General features: G+C 43.6%; 1 protein-coding gene across 9 annotated transcripts in view; it reads right to left on the bottom strand.

Moving 5' to 3' along the window:
• Window positions 1-15,153, bottom strand: part of TOMM7 (translocase of outer mitochondrial membrane 7) — a 315,507-nt gene that overhangs the window by 102,495 nt on the left and 197,859 nt on the right. For 2 of the 9 annotated variants that reach the window (XR_015162823.1, XR_015162825.1), the window contains exon 4: window positions 5,137-5,224. The exons of 1 other annotated variant lie outside the window; for it this stretch is intronic. The gene's annotated coding sequence lies outside the window, so the exon portion shown is untranslated. Of the gene's footprint in view, window positions 1-5,006; window positions 5,225-5,938; window positions 7,356-7,438; window positions 7,789-9,601; window positions 10,181-15,153 lie in introns of those variants that run through there. 6 more of the 9 variants (XR_015162826.1, XR_015162827.1, XR_015162822.1 and 3 more) reach the window with 6 other exon arrangements.

The following is a 15,153-nucleotide window of genomic DNA, read 5'->3' as shown; positions in this document are numbered from 1 at the left end:
TGGGTTTGATCCCTGGGTTGGGAAGATTCCCTGGAGAAGGAAATGGCAACCCACTCCAGTATTCTTACCTGGAGAATCCCATGGACAGAGGAGCCTGGTGGGCTACATTCCATGGGGTCACAAAGAGTCGGACACAACCAAACGACTAACACTTTCACTTTCAATCTCTCCCTGAGTTCCAGACTTGAATATAAGCACACATCCCAAACTCAGAGTATCACTGGTAGATGGCACCCCAAGTTGACTGCCAGCAGCTCTTTCCTTCTCTATATATGGATGCTGCTCCTTGCATCAAGAGGTAAAGTCCTACTCCTTCTCCTTTGAATATGGGCTGGCCTTAGTGGCTTGCCTGACCAGTAAAACACAGCAGAAGTAACAGCTTGACACTTGCAGAGCTAGGCCATAAGAAGCCATGGTGGAACTTCTGCCTAGCTCTCTTGGAAGGCAACTCCCTGGGATACTCACTCTTGGAACCCAGATGCCCTACTGTAAGGTCAAGCAACATATGTTTGCACTGCCATCGACAGCTCTAGCTGAGCTCCCAGCAAATGGCCAGAATTGCCTGCCCAGCCACAGGAATGAGCCCCACATGACTCACTGCAACTGCCAAAGAAAAACAACCAAGAATCACTTAGTTGAGCCTAGTCCACCTTTAAGAAACATGAAAGATAATAATCCATTGTACTTTTAAGTCACTAGGTCTTGGAGTGGTTTGTTACATAGCAATAGGTGACTATAAGGGGAGCTGGAACCAAATCCTTCATGTCCCCTCACAAAACCTGCCCCTCCTTTTTTACATCCCATCTCAGGAAACACTTCCTCCTAATTAGGTAAAACATCTTGGAGTGATCCTTGGTCTTTCTCAAATGTTCCATCCGATGCATTGGCCAATCCTGTCGACTCAGTCACTAAGTCATATGCCACAACCCTTCATTTACTATTTCTCCCGCCCCTTCCATCCTTCTCCATGTGGCAGTTACCTCTCACCAGAGCTTCTGCAGTAGCAGCTGGGCAGGCAGCCAGAGTCCTTTAAGAACAGAAATCACTCCTCTGCTCAAAATTCTCTTGTCACCCTTAGAATAAACCCAAAGTCCTGGCCTTGGCCTAAAACGGACTCCAGGACCTGGCTCTTGCTTCCTTCAAACCTCATTTCTTATCACTCTCTCCTCCGTACATGCTTCAGCCAGAGAGGCCCTCTTGCTGTCTCCTGTCCACCCTACTGGAAATCACACCCCTTGGCTGTTTCCACCCCCTGACACTGCTTTAGTTTTATTCAACCTCCCTTTGTTAAATGATCTTTTTGCTAACAGTCTATTTTCCCCATTCAAATGGAAACTCCTTGAGGACAAGGATTTTGTCTGTTTTGTTCAGTGATATATATTGAGTGTCTAAAATAATGCTTGGCATATAGTAGGGCCTCAGTAAGTATTTGTTGAATGAATGAATGACCCCTGATTCCAGAAGTAGCAATAAGCAGTGACATGCATCCATCTTCCTGACACATAAGTTAACATTTTCCATACTTCCTTCAGCTCTGAAGATCAAGACACATGACTTTTCCAGGCTGACCTGAGATGAAAAGGAACACACTTCATTCCTATGTAGTCCACACTATTTTTTTTGCCCTCAATACCATCTGGATATTAAATTCTCATTGCATGACCACATAGCCTTCTCCCAGTCCTGATTTCCTAGAGCTCAGGTTCAGACTGGACTTTGTGGAGGAGCCCATGCAAGTACAGATGGCTGATCCTGGTATATTTAATTAATGTTGGTAGATCCCCTACTGTGTCCCAGGCCCTGTACAGTGCGCTGGTGATATACAGACCGGGCTTCACTTATTCAAAGCTGGCATTTTAAGGGGTGCCTGAAAGATACGGTCACTGGGGAATAATGGTTAAGTGCCCCAAGAGCCCACGTAGAAGCACAGCCTCAGGTGTGAAATGGGGCTCATAGCTGCCCTGCTTTAGTTCAGACTGCACCCCAGAGGTTCCCTGGATCCTCAAAGGTCATGCAGCCTTCCATCAACCTGAGATTAGACTGGATTTATACCATAACTGCTCTTTGTAGAAAATAAAACCTCACATTTGAACGGTGCTCTAAGGAATGATAACTGCCAACATTTATTGGTGTTAATACCATTAAGAGCACAAAATAGCATCCCATTCTTACCTAACTTGAGAGGTGGGCACCATCATCCCTATTTATAAGTGAAAAAACTGAAGCTCACAGAAGTTCAGTGATTTTTCATGCAGCTCACATACAGCAATCAGAACCCACATCTGCCTCACTCCAAAACTTACGCTTTTTCCTTAACGCCACATTGCTGCCCATTAAAAATTACAACAAAATGCCCTGGTGTCAATACTTTCAAAAGTATCATCTATTATCTCTTTCTGTCATGATGTATCTTTCTGAGTCAGAAGTCAAGGGTTGCTATCCCCATTTTACAAGAGAGAAAAGTCAGTCCAATTAGACAAGCATAATGCATGTCATTTAGGATTACCAGGCAGGACCGTGTATTCAAAAGTTGTTTCCCACATCAGCTGCCCTTGTACCCAACCTACAAAAAGGCTTCTTTCTTTGCCTAACAATCTGTTTAAATCTCCAACTGCCTCTTATTAAAATGTGAATATTCTTAGGAGGGCTTATACCCCAAGGAAATTGTCAGGTATTATCTTCTCAGGATCTGTCTGAAAGTCAGTTGAGAAGTTACTGCTTCTAATGTAAGGCACCCATGGGGGAGAGTTCTAAGTACAAACTCCAGAAAACCACTTCGACTGGGCCCTAACTGGAGGTACTCCTTGACTGGCAGTGGTTACGTGACTACGTTACCCAGCCAGACCCAGGACCTCTGGCCTTCTGAGTCCAGAGCTTTCATCTATAGGACTCAGCCACCAACTTGAGCTCACTCTAGTCTGAACTCATCATCCTGGCACTCTTCAGGGACCCGTGCAGTGCCTGAGGCTCTACAGCTAACCAGAACAGACCCAGAGAAATCACAAGAGAACTCTGAAACTCCATCTGGTACAAAGATTCATGTTCTTTTGAAGTTTGTCCTCTTACTCTGTAAATGCTTAGACTTCGAGGGTATGTTACTGAGATGGAATCAATTGCAGTAAATAGAAGACACATCAACAGAACTTACTTGTGTCTCCCTGCTCGAAGACAGAAGCACCACTCGGGGATGTGATCCAAATCCCTGGGACAGACACATGGGGCTCCAGGGCCCCTTCCTTGGCATCTTCTCTAGATGACATTGGCCGTAGCCAGCATACCCACCAAGTTCCACATAACCAGCATGCTTTGTCCACAAACCACAAAGGCCCTGGGAAATCCTGTGTCAGAGCCAAACAGCTGTAAACCTTCAGGCCTTTCAAAACATTCCTAGGGCCCAGAAGGACAATGTATTATCCCTATTTACCCAGGAACATGAAGGCAAAACCGCACTCATGAATATTGTCAGCAGTTGGGGCTGTCAGAAGAGCAAGACACATGATTAAATATACCCAGGCCAGTTTCCCTGCACTATTAGGCAGGGCTTGTTTTTGTTTTTGTTTTTAAATACTATTATCTTCAAACAGCAATCATATTGAAGGAAATAATCATTATAATAATAAACATCCTTTCTACATCATGAATCATTATAGAAGTTTTTCCTGTATTTATTTTCTCTAGAATTCTTAAATTCCAATGGAACACATTCATAGCAAGATTTTCAACTGGTGGAATCTTCTATGAAGATTCAGCGATGGGCAGGGGGAGGTTCACCAGCTCACATAAGAAAGTAGGTGCAATTTCCCACAACTATTAAAGTCCTCTTTACACTTCTTATGTTGTGTTAATCAACCTCTCTAAACTTCAAACTATCATTTTCTTTTTCAAAAAGGATAAGAATCATTTAACTAAAGCATCTTAAGGGCTAACACACAGAGTGCATGTGTTCAGTCATGTCTGACTCTTTGTAATCCCATGGACTGTAGCCCGCCAGGCTTCTCTGTCCATGGGATTCTCCAAGCAAGAAAACTGGAGTGGGTTGCCATTTCCTTCTCCAGGGTATCTTCCTGACCCAGGGATCGAACCCAAGTCTCTTGTGTCTCCTGCACTGGCAGGCCAATTCTTTACCACTGTGCCACCTGGGAAGCCCTCTATATTAAATGTACAGTGTGTTAAGTGCTTTATATAGATTATCTCATTGAATTCTTACAGCAACCCTGTCAGGTAAACACTCATCATTACCACCTCCCTTTTATAGATGAGGACATGAGACACAGCGTGTTTTAGTAACTAGCCCAAGGTCACATGGAATTGGTATTCAAACCAAGATCCACCTGACTGCAAAGCCAGCAAGTATAACCACTAGGCTCTTCAGACTTGTTTCAGAGGTTGACACCACAATAGATACAGCATCCAATAGCAAATACAGGCAGTTCCCAATTTTTTTGGTTATTCAATTTGTGAATAACACACATATTTGGACACTCAGTGGCAGAGCCCCCTCCACCCTTAGTGTGCTTCCTGTTGACACTTCTGCAAATGAAGTCCCCGTTCCTTCCCCCAGAGGACTCCCCACCCTCCAGAGTCCCTTCTTCCATCACTCTGCTTTCCCTAACCCCAGCACACAGGTTGTCCTCTAAGGGCTGCTGAGGGAACTTCTAAAGTGCAGGGCATCTCATGGAACCTCCCCTCCCAGGGACCTGTACTATTATCAGCACTGTGATTTCCTTCCAGTAAGGATTTTGTTGTGCTACCTGCAGTCGGCCCTCCAACGTATGATTTTCCATGGGAAAATAATATGTTACTTTCAAACAACCAACCCATAAAAGAGCCCTATCTATTCCAACTGCCTGTTTAAGATCCTGTGACAGTGAAAATTCCAATTTAACCTTATCTTTCCAAACCTAACAGTGAGAACCACCAGGATGAACTTAAGTCAAAGTTTCCTGTTTCACTTTTTACTGTACTTATGTAAATCAATCATTACTGCAGTTTCCCAATGCCAGAAATTATTAGTCATTTCAGTGTTTAATGGTACATTTTGCGAAATCTGGTCCAGTGCAAAACCACACAGCATCTGGGTTATCTGTTTTGTATTCCCTTCCAGACTTTCACCATTTGAAATGATCTGTTGCTTACTTTTTTGTTCTTTATTGGCAGCATTTTCATTCTTCACACTTTCCTTCTATTCTTTTACGCTAATCCTTGAAATGTCAGTCTTAGTCCTCTGAAATGAAAAATTAAAAAAAAAGAAAAACAAAATCTGTTGACATTTCTTTAAAGTTGTAAAAGTAATACATGCTATTTATAAAAACTAACTTTTGGGGACTTCTCTGGTGGTCCAGGGATTAAGACCCCCACACTTGCAATGTAGGGGGCGCAAGTTCAATACTTGGTTGGGTAACTAAGACCCTGCATGCTGTGTGGCACAGCCAAAAAAAAAAAAAACCTTAATAAAATAAAATTTTTACATGGCTTTATAAAAAGAAAAAATATGCTAGGGTGAAGATTTAATAAAATTAATAATTTTTTTACATTAACTTTTTTACTAATAAAAATCTTTTGACCTTCAATCTAGTAACTCAATTAGAAAAGAAAGATAGTGGCACTTGTTATGAAAATCCCTTTCTTACATAAAACATAACCCTTTAAAATAGTAAATACAGCAGTTTGCAAAACTTGATCACATGTCAGAATTACCTGGAAGGCTTGTAAAATCACAAATTGCTGGATGCCCCCCTTAGAGTTTCTGATTTAATAGGTCTGGGGTGGGGCATTTCTGATAAATTCCCAAGTGATGTTGATGCTGCTGGTGGGAAGACCATACTTAGATAACTACTGGTGTAATATTAGAGCTCAAAAAAAAAAAAAACAACACCTTGAAGATCATTTCTGCCGATCCCCTGGAGAAGGAAATAGCAACCCACTCCAGTACTCTTACCTAGAAAATTCCATGGATGGAAGGAGCCTGGTGGGCTATAGTCCATGGGGTTGCAAAGAGTCGGACACGACTGAGCGACTTCACTTCACTCACTAAAACTCTATTACTTACAATTTACAAAGTCCTACTCTCACTAGCCTGAGAGCTAGAAGAAAGTTTATTGGAAGCAACTGGGGTATCTCCACGACTCCAAGACAAAGCTGAACAATCAGAGCAAAGAGCAGATAGATTGAGGGATGTGGTAGGTGGCAGAGGACTTCCTCTGTTTGGGTCCCCCTCTCTCTGCCTCTCCACTAACAAACTCAAGCTTGGGATTGCTCTGGGCTAATCATCAAGGAAGAGATCTGATTGGCCCCTGGCCATTCAATTTGTTTAATCAGCTCAGGCCACAGGTGCAGAATCTCTTAACCCAAGCATGGCACATGAGACAGAAGATGTGGATCTTAGGGAAGAGTGGTGTGAACTTGGCAGAGATGCTACATGGCATAATCTGAACTCTTGTTTTTCAAAGGAGAGAGCTATGTTTGGAAAAAGTAAAGCCTTGCCAAGAAGCACACATGTAATAAGTGGCAAAACTGAAACCAATCTTTTTTTTTTTTTTTTAATTTGGGGCAGCGGGGAGTATTGCATGTGGACCCACAGCTGGCCTGCGAGTGGCAAGTAGAAATTTGTTTCTTAGCCAGTGGCGGGCTGGAGCTTCTGGTACCAGTTCCAGAGGGAGGAGTGTTAAACATTCGGGATTTTGGCAGGCAGGTTAACCGTGGTAGCTGGAAATGTGCCAGAGTCAGAGTATGTACTAAGGTTACAAACCAACCCTCCTTTTTTTTCTTTCCAAAGAGCCAATTTACCAGCACACCCTTGCCTAGTTCCCTGTGGGGATCATTTACAGTCAGGGCAGACGCCATGTTTCAGATGAGAAACAACCTCAGTTTGCGGTGTTTTTCAACAGTTGCCATTTCCAACCCACCGTCAGCAGATTGCCCAGGGGCTGCCAGCTAGACCTCATTTTGCACATCCAACCCCTCAAACCCACCTCCTGCAATGGCTGGCACTCTCTCTCTCTGGGACTCATGCACAAAATGAGCCTACTATCTCTATCTTCTGCTGCCCTTGTTTCCAGCTCAGAATCAGCTCCTTCCTAACTTTTGAACAGTAGAACATCAGTACTATAAGAATAAGACAAGTCTTGGCAAGTGCGTGTAAGATCAAGAGCAGTATCTTTAAGAGACTTGCTTTAAAAAAAAAAAAAAAGAAGAAGAAGACTGTTAAGGCAGCCAATAAGCAAATGCCCCCAGGGATAGTGACTCTAATTATTTAAAGTAGGAAACTCTTGTGCAAATTGCCCAAGTCATCTCATTTCAGGCTTCCGTTGTGTGGCTTGGCGGCTTGCTGCTTCATTCCCATCAGAGGGCAAAGGCTGAAAGAGAAAGAAATCTCCGTGACTGTAAGTGATTCCCAAGCCCTTGGCCTCTGCCACCTGTCACTGAGCCACTGACGCACCTCCACTGTCATGCTGGCAGGGCTCCACCCGACCTCCTGTCCCACATTTCTTAAGAGGCACAAGATGCATTTACTTCACTGGCCACAAAGACAGCACTGGGAGCCGGGGTGGGGAGATGGCACACTTCCATCTAATAATGCTTCTTGGGCCACAGAGCCTAAAACAACACAAATTGCAGGCTTCCAGAGAGATGCGGGGGGAGCCAGGGCTGCTGCTGCTGTGCATTCAGCAAGACTTCCTGGAACGTAATGTCATCATGAGATTGTCTCCATGGCAGACCTGGAGTTCCGGTTGCAGAACTGGCAAAATATGGGGATGGCAAGACAGATGAAGTCCTGGCACTTAATGTCTGTGAAGACAGAAGCATTTTTACACATTCGAATGCTCTAGCTCCATCCTCTCCTGTTTTCTTCCTCCTTCTTCCTCTTCATCCTCCTCTCTACTCAAAATCTGCCCCCTGACCCCATTTTACAGTTGTTAAACTTCCACGGTGGGTTCCCACCAAGCATACTAAACTAGGTATCTTGAGAAACGGGAAAATGTGTGTTGAGGTGAGAATTTGGCACATGGATCAAGCCACCTCCCTTTCTAAGATGGACCTGCCTTAATGTACCCATTGTTTCTTCAACAATCCCCGTTGAAGGCAGCTTCCCTGGTGGCTTAGTGGTAAAGAATCTGCCTGCCAATGCAGGAGACATGGGTTCGATCCCTGGTCCAGGAGGATCCCACAGGCCACAGAGCAGCTAAGCCTGTGTACCGCAACCATTAAGCCTGTGCTCCAGAGCCTGGGAGCCACAACTGCTGAAATCCCCAAGCCCTGGAGCCCATGCTCTGGAACAAGAGAAACCACTGCGGTGGGAAGCCTGCGCACCACAACCAGAGAGTGGGCTCTGCTCGCAGCAAATAGAGAAAAGCTCATGCAGCAGTGAGACCCAGCACAACCAAAAATAAAATAAATAATAATTTTTTTTTTAAAGAAGACACTATTCTTAGTGATGGTGGGTATCACATGATCCCTGCCCCAAAGTCTCCTGAGTGAGGCAGATACCTGGAAAACTAATGAGAACCTAGAGAAATACCTGTTGCAAAGTGGTACCTACAAAGTACCACTCCATCTAGTTTTACTCAATCTCACACACACACACACACACACACACACACACACAAGCACTGGATTAGTATATTATATACTATAATCTTCACACAACCCTAGGCGGTAGCGGGGGAACAAAGTTGTTAGTTTTTTGGTCCAACTGTCCCTCCTGGACTGGGAGCTCCCTTGCAGGAGGGCCCTGGTTATAGACTCAGAGAGTCTTATAGTTGAAGGCCCATAGCAGAAAGACACCGGCCTAGCACCTTCTTCATACAGATGAGGAAAAACAGGTAGGAAGGCAGAACGGGGTAGTGACAAAAGCAGGGGATTCTACTTGGCCACCAGGCTTGCTGTTCCGGCTCAACCGTAGGCTAAAACCAGTACGTTGCATGTGATGCTTTTTAAGTCTTGATCTCCTCTTCCATAAAATGGAATTGACACTATTTTCTCTGCCCATCTTCTTGGGCTGTTAAGAATATTAAATGAGATAGTGGATGTGAAAACACCTTGCAAAACTATGACAAATATGATAGCCCTTTGTCCTGATCTCAAGTCTAACTGTATGTTACACAGCGTAAATGTGGTTGTGTGGGGACCTGAGTGTGTGTGAGCTCTTTGGATGCAGTGGACAAGTATCACTAGCACTTAGTATGTTGTCGTTATTTAGTCGCTAAGTCATGGCTGGCTCTTTGTGACCCCATGGACTGTAGCCTGCCAGGGTCCTCTGTCTATGGGATTTCCCAGGCAAGAATACTGGAGTGGGTTGCTATTCCCTTCTCCAGGGGGATCTTCCCCACCCAGGGATCAAATCTGAGTCTCCTGCTTTGGCAGGCAGATTCTTTACCACTGAGCCACCAGGGAAGCCCATAGCACTTAGTACAGTGTCTATTAAAATGCTGCTTTAAACATATTTGTTAGACAACAACTGGGTAGAAAAATCATAAACAATAACTTGTCAATGGCAGTTCTGAATGTCTCCGGAGCTATTTCAGGGATAACTTATGAACACACCCTCTTCCACCTCTAATTCAGTGCCTATGATAGAGTTACAAGAGGGCAAGATAGTTACCATGTCTCCATTACACCAGAAAGATCACACGCGTTTCCCCCTGTAGCCCAACGGAGAGGGAGAGTGAAGACTTGCTACTCTGAGATCTCATCCTCAAGAGAGTGTTTCTCAATTTTCCTTTTGTAAATTCCATCTCAATTATGTTGAGGGCTGGCCAAAGACCTTAGGCTGGTGTCCTGTAGGCATTGCAGCTGGGATGGATTGACAATCATGAGAATGGAGTCATGAGGTCTCCAAGATACAACAGAACTACTAGAACAGTCTGCTTCAGGTGACACATTCAGTGATGAGCACACATCCTTGCTCAGTCCAGATACGAAGTCTGCTGCCAATTCCAGCTGGTACTATGTATGAGACACTCCATGGAAATGATGTGCTCATCTTCATCAGCTACTTGATAATTAATTTAAGGGTGTTTGTGAAGTACCTGCTCTATCCCGTGCTTGAATTACTGATGTAGAAGTTGTTCTCAAAGGTGAGGGTTGAAGTCACAAGAGTTTCTTCCTTCAGAGATGGCGTGTGAGTTGACTGGAGTGTTGGAGGATACTCACAGATGGTAATTGGGGCAAGGAAGAGGAACTAAAAGGGGGAGAGAGAGAAAGTGAGTGAAGGAAAGTGAGGTGGTGACATGGAGAAAGTGACATGTCGTGAAAGCCAAAAAAAAAAAAAAACAATGACAGGGAGAGGGAGAGATGAGGTAAGAATCATATCTAGTGGGGTCATCAAAAGGAACTCTGATGAAAGACCATTAGATGTGGCAATAAAGAGGTCATTAGTAAGATGTGCAAGAAAAAGTTTCAGCTGTGTGGTGAGTCAGGCAAAGAAAACTAGGAGACATAGCTGCCCAAGAAGGTGATGCTATGGTGACAGTTCATGCATTCAAGGACATGGACAGAAAATAATTGTGAGAAGAGATACCAAGGTCAAATGATTATCTTTTCAATTTGGCAAATATTAGCAAACCAGATGACAGGAAGAGTCAGGAGGGAGGTTGTGAAAATAATTTTACACACACACAAATATATATATATGTATGTATGTTTGTCTCTGCCCCTGGTTCCTGGCACAAAATTTCTAAAATCCTTGGAATTTCCTAAGTGGTAAGAACACTAGAAACATCCTTTGTTCTACTAATTGGTCTTTGACCCCAGTTTTTGACACAGAGTTCCTCAATCCCTTGGAATTTCCTGGGTGCTAGTAATGTCTTTTGTTCCAATGAGGCAATTCTTGGTGGACTCCTGGGTAGCCTCAGGTTGGGGGCTGGTCATCAGAAAGACCAAGCCGTGAGGAGAAACTTGGAACTTTCCGTCCACCCTCTATCCTCTAGGAAGGGGAGAGGGACAGGAGACTGGAGAATTGATCCTGCCTATGTGATGAAGCCTCCTGAACATTCCCAGAATTACGGGCTTCAGAGAACTTCCCAGTCAGGAAGTGCCTGCAGTGGTTTGCCCCTTCCTACGCAGCTTGCCCCAGGTATCTCTTCATCTGGCTGTTCACCTGGATCCTTCATTATGTCCTTTATAATAAACTGGTAAACATAAGTGTTCCCCTGAATTTTGTGATCTTGTCTAGCAAATTACTGAATCCAAGTAGGGGGTTATGGGAACCCTGGTTTATAGCTTGCTGGTCAGATGATAGATAGGTGACCATCTAGGACTCATGACTGGTGTCTGAAGTGAGGGATCCCTTGTAGAACTGAAATGCTTACAGGTAGATGGCGTCAGAACTGAATTATAGGACACCCAAGTGGGGCATCCCGGGTAGCTCAGCTGGTAAAGAACTGCAATGCAGGAGACCCCGGTTCGATTCCTGGGTTGGGAAGTTCCCCTGGAGAAGGGCTAGGCTAACCCACTCCAGTATTCTTGGGCTTCCCTGGTGGCTCAGATGGTAAAGAATCTGCCTGCAATGCAGGAGACCTGGGTTTGATCCCTGGGTTGGGAAGATCCCCTGGAGGGGGGCATGGCAACCCACTCCAGTATTCTTTCCTGGAGAATTCTCATGGACAGAAGAGCCTGGCAGGCTACAGCCTATGGGGTTGCAAAGAGTCAGATACAGCTGAGCGACTAAGCACAGCACAGCACAACTGGTGTTGCAGAGAATTGTTTGCTGTGTAGAAAACCCCCACTTTTGGTGTCAGAAGTATTGCAAATGTGTGAGTAAAGGAACCCAGGAGTGGTTTTCCTAGAAAGAGGGGAAGGTTCCAAAAATCAGAATGATTGGGGGGTCGGGGTTTATAGGAAAAGATGGGATTCACATGATCGAGGTCAGGAAGCTCTTCCTCCTAGCCCACAGGAATGAAATGCAGGTGAAGATAAAAGGCAGTGAAGTTACACTATCAGAAGTTAAGTTCTCTGAAGACCACAGAAGTGGAGTGAAGTTGCTTAGTCATGTCTGACTCTTGGCGACCCTGTGGACTGTAGCCTACCAGCTCCTCCATCCATGGGATTTTCCAAGCAAGATTACTGGAGTGGGTTGCCATTTCCTTCTCCAGGGGATCTTCCTGACCCAGGGATCGAACCTGGGTCTCCCCACATTATAGGCAGACGCTTTACTGTCTGAGCCACCAGGGATGTCCACAGAAAAACCTGCTAGTCAAGCAACACCAAGGAAAGCATATTTACAGGGTCTAGGGGGTCTGAGTTCAAGTGGTTTAAGGAAGTTCTAAGGGGGGAATCTGATTGGGACTGGGCAAGATTCATGACATGGTAGTTTAGTACTGGTGGATGCAGCAAGGTGACGGTCAAGCCTTGGGTAAGTACACAGCTGTTTGACAAGTGAACTGTTTGCCCAGGTAAACAGTCTATTGTTCTGAGAAGTGAGCTCTTTGACTAGATGAACAAACTATTTTGCCAGGACAAAAGCAAATAGCAAAGTTATTATTCTTTCTTCCCTGACAAGAATTTCCTGGAAAGAATAGCTGTCGTGTTAACAGAGATGGCAGTAAGTTGTCAATGTAGGTGGTCTTGCTGCTCAATACTGAGGGCTTCCTTCAGTTCAGTTCAGTTCAGTTGCTCAGTCATGTCTGACTCTTTGCAACCCCATGAATCACAGCATGCCAGGCCTCCCTGTCCATCACCAACTCCCGGAGTTCACTCAGACTCATGTTCATTGAGTCAGTGATGCCATCCAGCCATCTCATCTTCTGTCGTCCCCTTCTCCTCCTGCCCCCAATCCCTCCCAGCATCAGAGTCTTTTCCAATGAGTCAACTCTTTGCATGAGGTGGCCAAAGTACTGGAGCTTCAGCTTCAGCATCATTCCCTCCAAAGAAATCCCAGGGCTGATCTCCTTCAGAATGGACTGGTTGGATCTCCTTGCAGTCCAAGGGACTCTCAAGAGTCTTCTCCAACACCACAGTTCAAAAGCATCAATTCTTCAGCACTCAGCTTTCTTCACAGTCCAACTCTCACATCCATACATGACCACAGGAAAAACCATAGCCTTGACTAGACGGACCTTGGTTGGCAAAGTAATATTAAGAGGGCTCAGTACTAAGGGCTTCCTCTCAATACTGAGAGCACGGACTAGAAACATTGTAGCGTGGGTTCCAAACTGCTGGACATTGAAATCTGAAGATCTTCAAAAAAATATTTATGCCTGGTTTCCACTCCCCCAAACATTGATTTAGTTGGTATAGGTGGGCACGGGGACTTCTTTTTTAATTTTTTATTGTAGTTGATCTATAATGTTGTGTCAATCTCTGCTATGCAACAAAGTGGCACAGTTATACACATATAGACATTCTTTCTTTAATATTCTTTTCCGTTATGGTTTAGCACAGGATACTGAATATAGTTCCCTGTGCTATGGAGTGGGATCTTGCTTATCCATCCTGTATATAATAGTTACATCTGCTAGTCCCACATGCCTACTCTTCCCTTCCCCCACCCCTTCTCCCCTTGGCAGCCACAAGTCTGTTCTCTATGTCCGAGTCTATTTCTGTTTTGTAGATACGTTCATTTGCGCCATATTTTAGACTCCACATATAAGTGATATCATATGGTATTTGTCTTTCTCTTTCTGACTCACCTAACTTAGTATGGTAATCTCCAGTTGCATCCATCTTGTGGCAAATGGCATTATTTCATCTTTTTTTTATGGCTGAGCAGTATTCTGTTGTATAAATGTCCGTCTTCAACTATCATCTGTCAATGGACATTTAGATTGTTTCCGTGTCTTGAATATTGTGACTAGAGCTGCTATGAGCATAGGGGTGCATGAATCATTTTGAATTAGAGTTTTGTCCAGGCGTGTGCCCAGGAGTGGGGTTCCTAGATCATATGGTATTTCTCTTTTTAGTTTTCTGAGGAACCTCCACACTGATTTCCATAGTGGCTGCACTAACTCACATTCCCACCAGCAGTGTAGGAGGGTTCCCCTTTCTCCACACCTTCTCCAGCATTTGTTACTTAATGATGGCCATTCTGACTGGTATGAGGTGGTACCTCACTGTAGTTTTGATTTGCATTTCTCTAATAATTAGTGATGCTGAACATCTTTTCATGAGAGCACCAGGATTTCTAAATGCCCACCAAGGGATTCTAAAACACAGCATTTAGGAACCACTTCTCTAGAGTTAAAAGAAAAAGTAGCAATGAAATAACCATTTGGGCAATGCCCTGGAGATGTAAGAAAAGACTAAAAGATTAATAAACCACAATCAATGTATTATCAAGCTTTGATTCAGATTGTATAATTGAGCTGGGATTTTTGTCAAATAGGTGAAAAAAACTTCTTGGAGTAGTTTTAATTCATGTTTCTTTGAGAATGAGCATATCTTCATATATTTGAAAGTCATTTGTAGTTCCTTTTCTGTCCACCATCTGTTCATATCTTTTCATGTACTTCATTTCAAATATCAATTTTCTTATAGGTAAATCCTTTTTCTTCTTGTAAAAATGGAAATAATTTTATTGCTATTTTTTATTATAGAAATTATTATAATTTTGTTCTCATGATATAAAAATTTTAAAGATACAAAGGAAAAAAGTATTACTCAATCTCATTCCCAAGAATACTTACTGTTTTTTACATTTGGTTGTTTGTTTTTTCTGGTCATTTTCCAGACATTTGTATATAAACACATTTTTGAAAAAACATGATTCATTCAACAAATTTTTATTGTGTATGAGTATTACAAGGGTCAGACTATATATACAACTTTGCAACATGCTTTTTTCACCTAAAGATGGATCGTGGAAATTTTGTTCATAGCCTGTAAGTGCAGGCAGTTGAGTCAACAAAGTACAGAATATGCAATACTGCAGAATATGCAACAAGCAATAATGCAGTTTCTCTCATCTTCTCTGGGCCACTGTGCCTGCCTGTCTTCATAGAGGTGCCAACTGAACTGGTGACATGGATTGACAGAGCAGTGTTACCAAGCTGCTGTTACCAAGTTACCTGCTGTTACCTGTTACCAAGGTAGGATGGACCTACCTCTTTGTTCAGCTAGAGTTATAGAGTCATTTGTTCAACAAGTATTTATTGAGGACCTACCTATCAGCTGGGAATTTATTCTAGCTGCTGGGAATGAAACAGGAAAAAGGCTGGA

Source organism: Bos grunniens, chromosome 4 (assembly GCF_055505025.1).
Source record: "Bos grunniens cultivar Pamir isolate PY7600 chromosome 4, Bosgru_T2T1.0, whole genome shotgun sequence".
NCBI lineage: Eukaryota > Metazoa > Chordata > Mammalia > Artiodactyla > Bovidae > Bos > Bos grunniens.
Note: the sequence above shows the minus strand (reverse complement) of the source record. Positions and strands in the feature narration are given on the sequence as shown.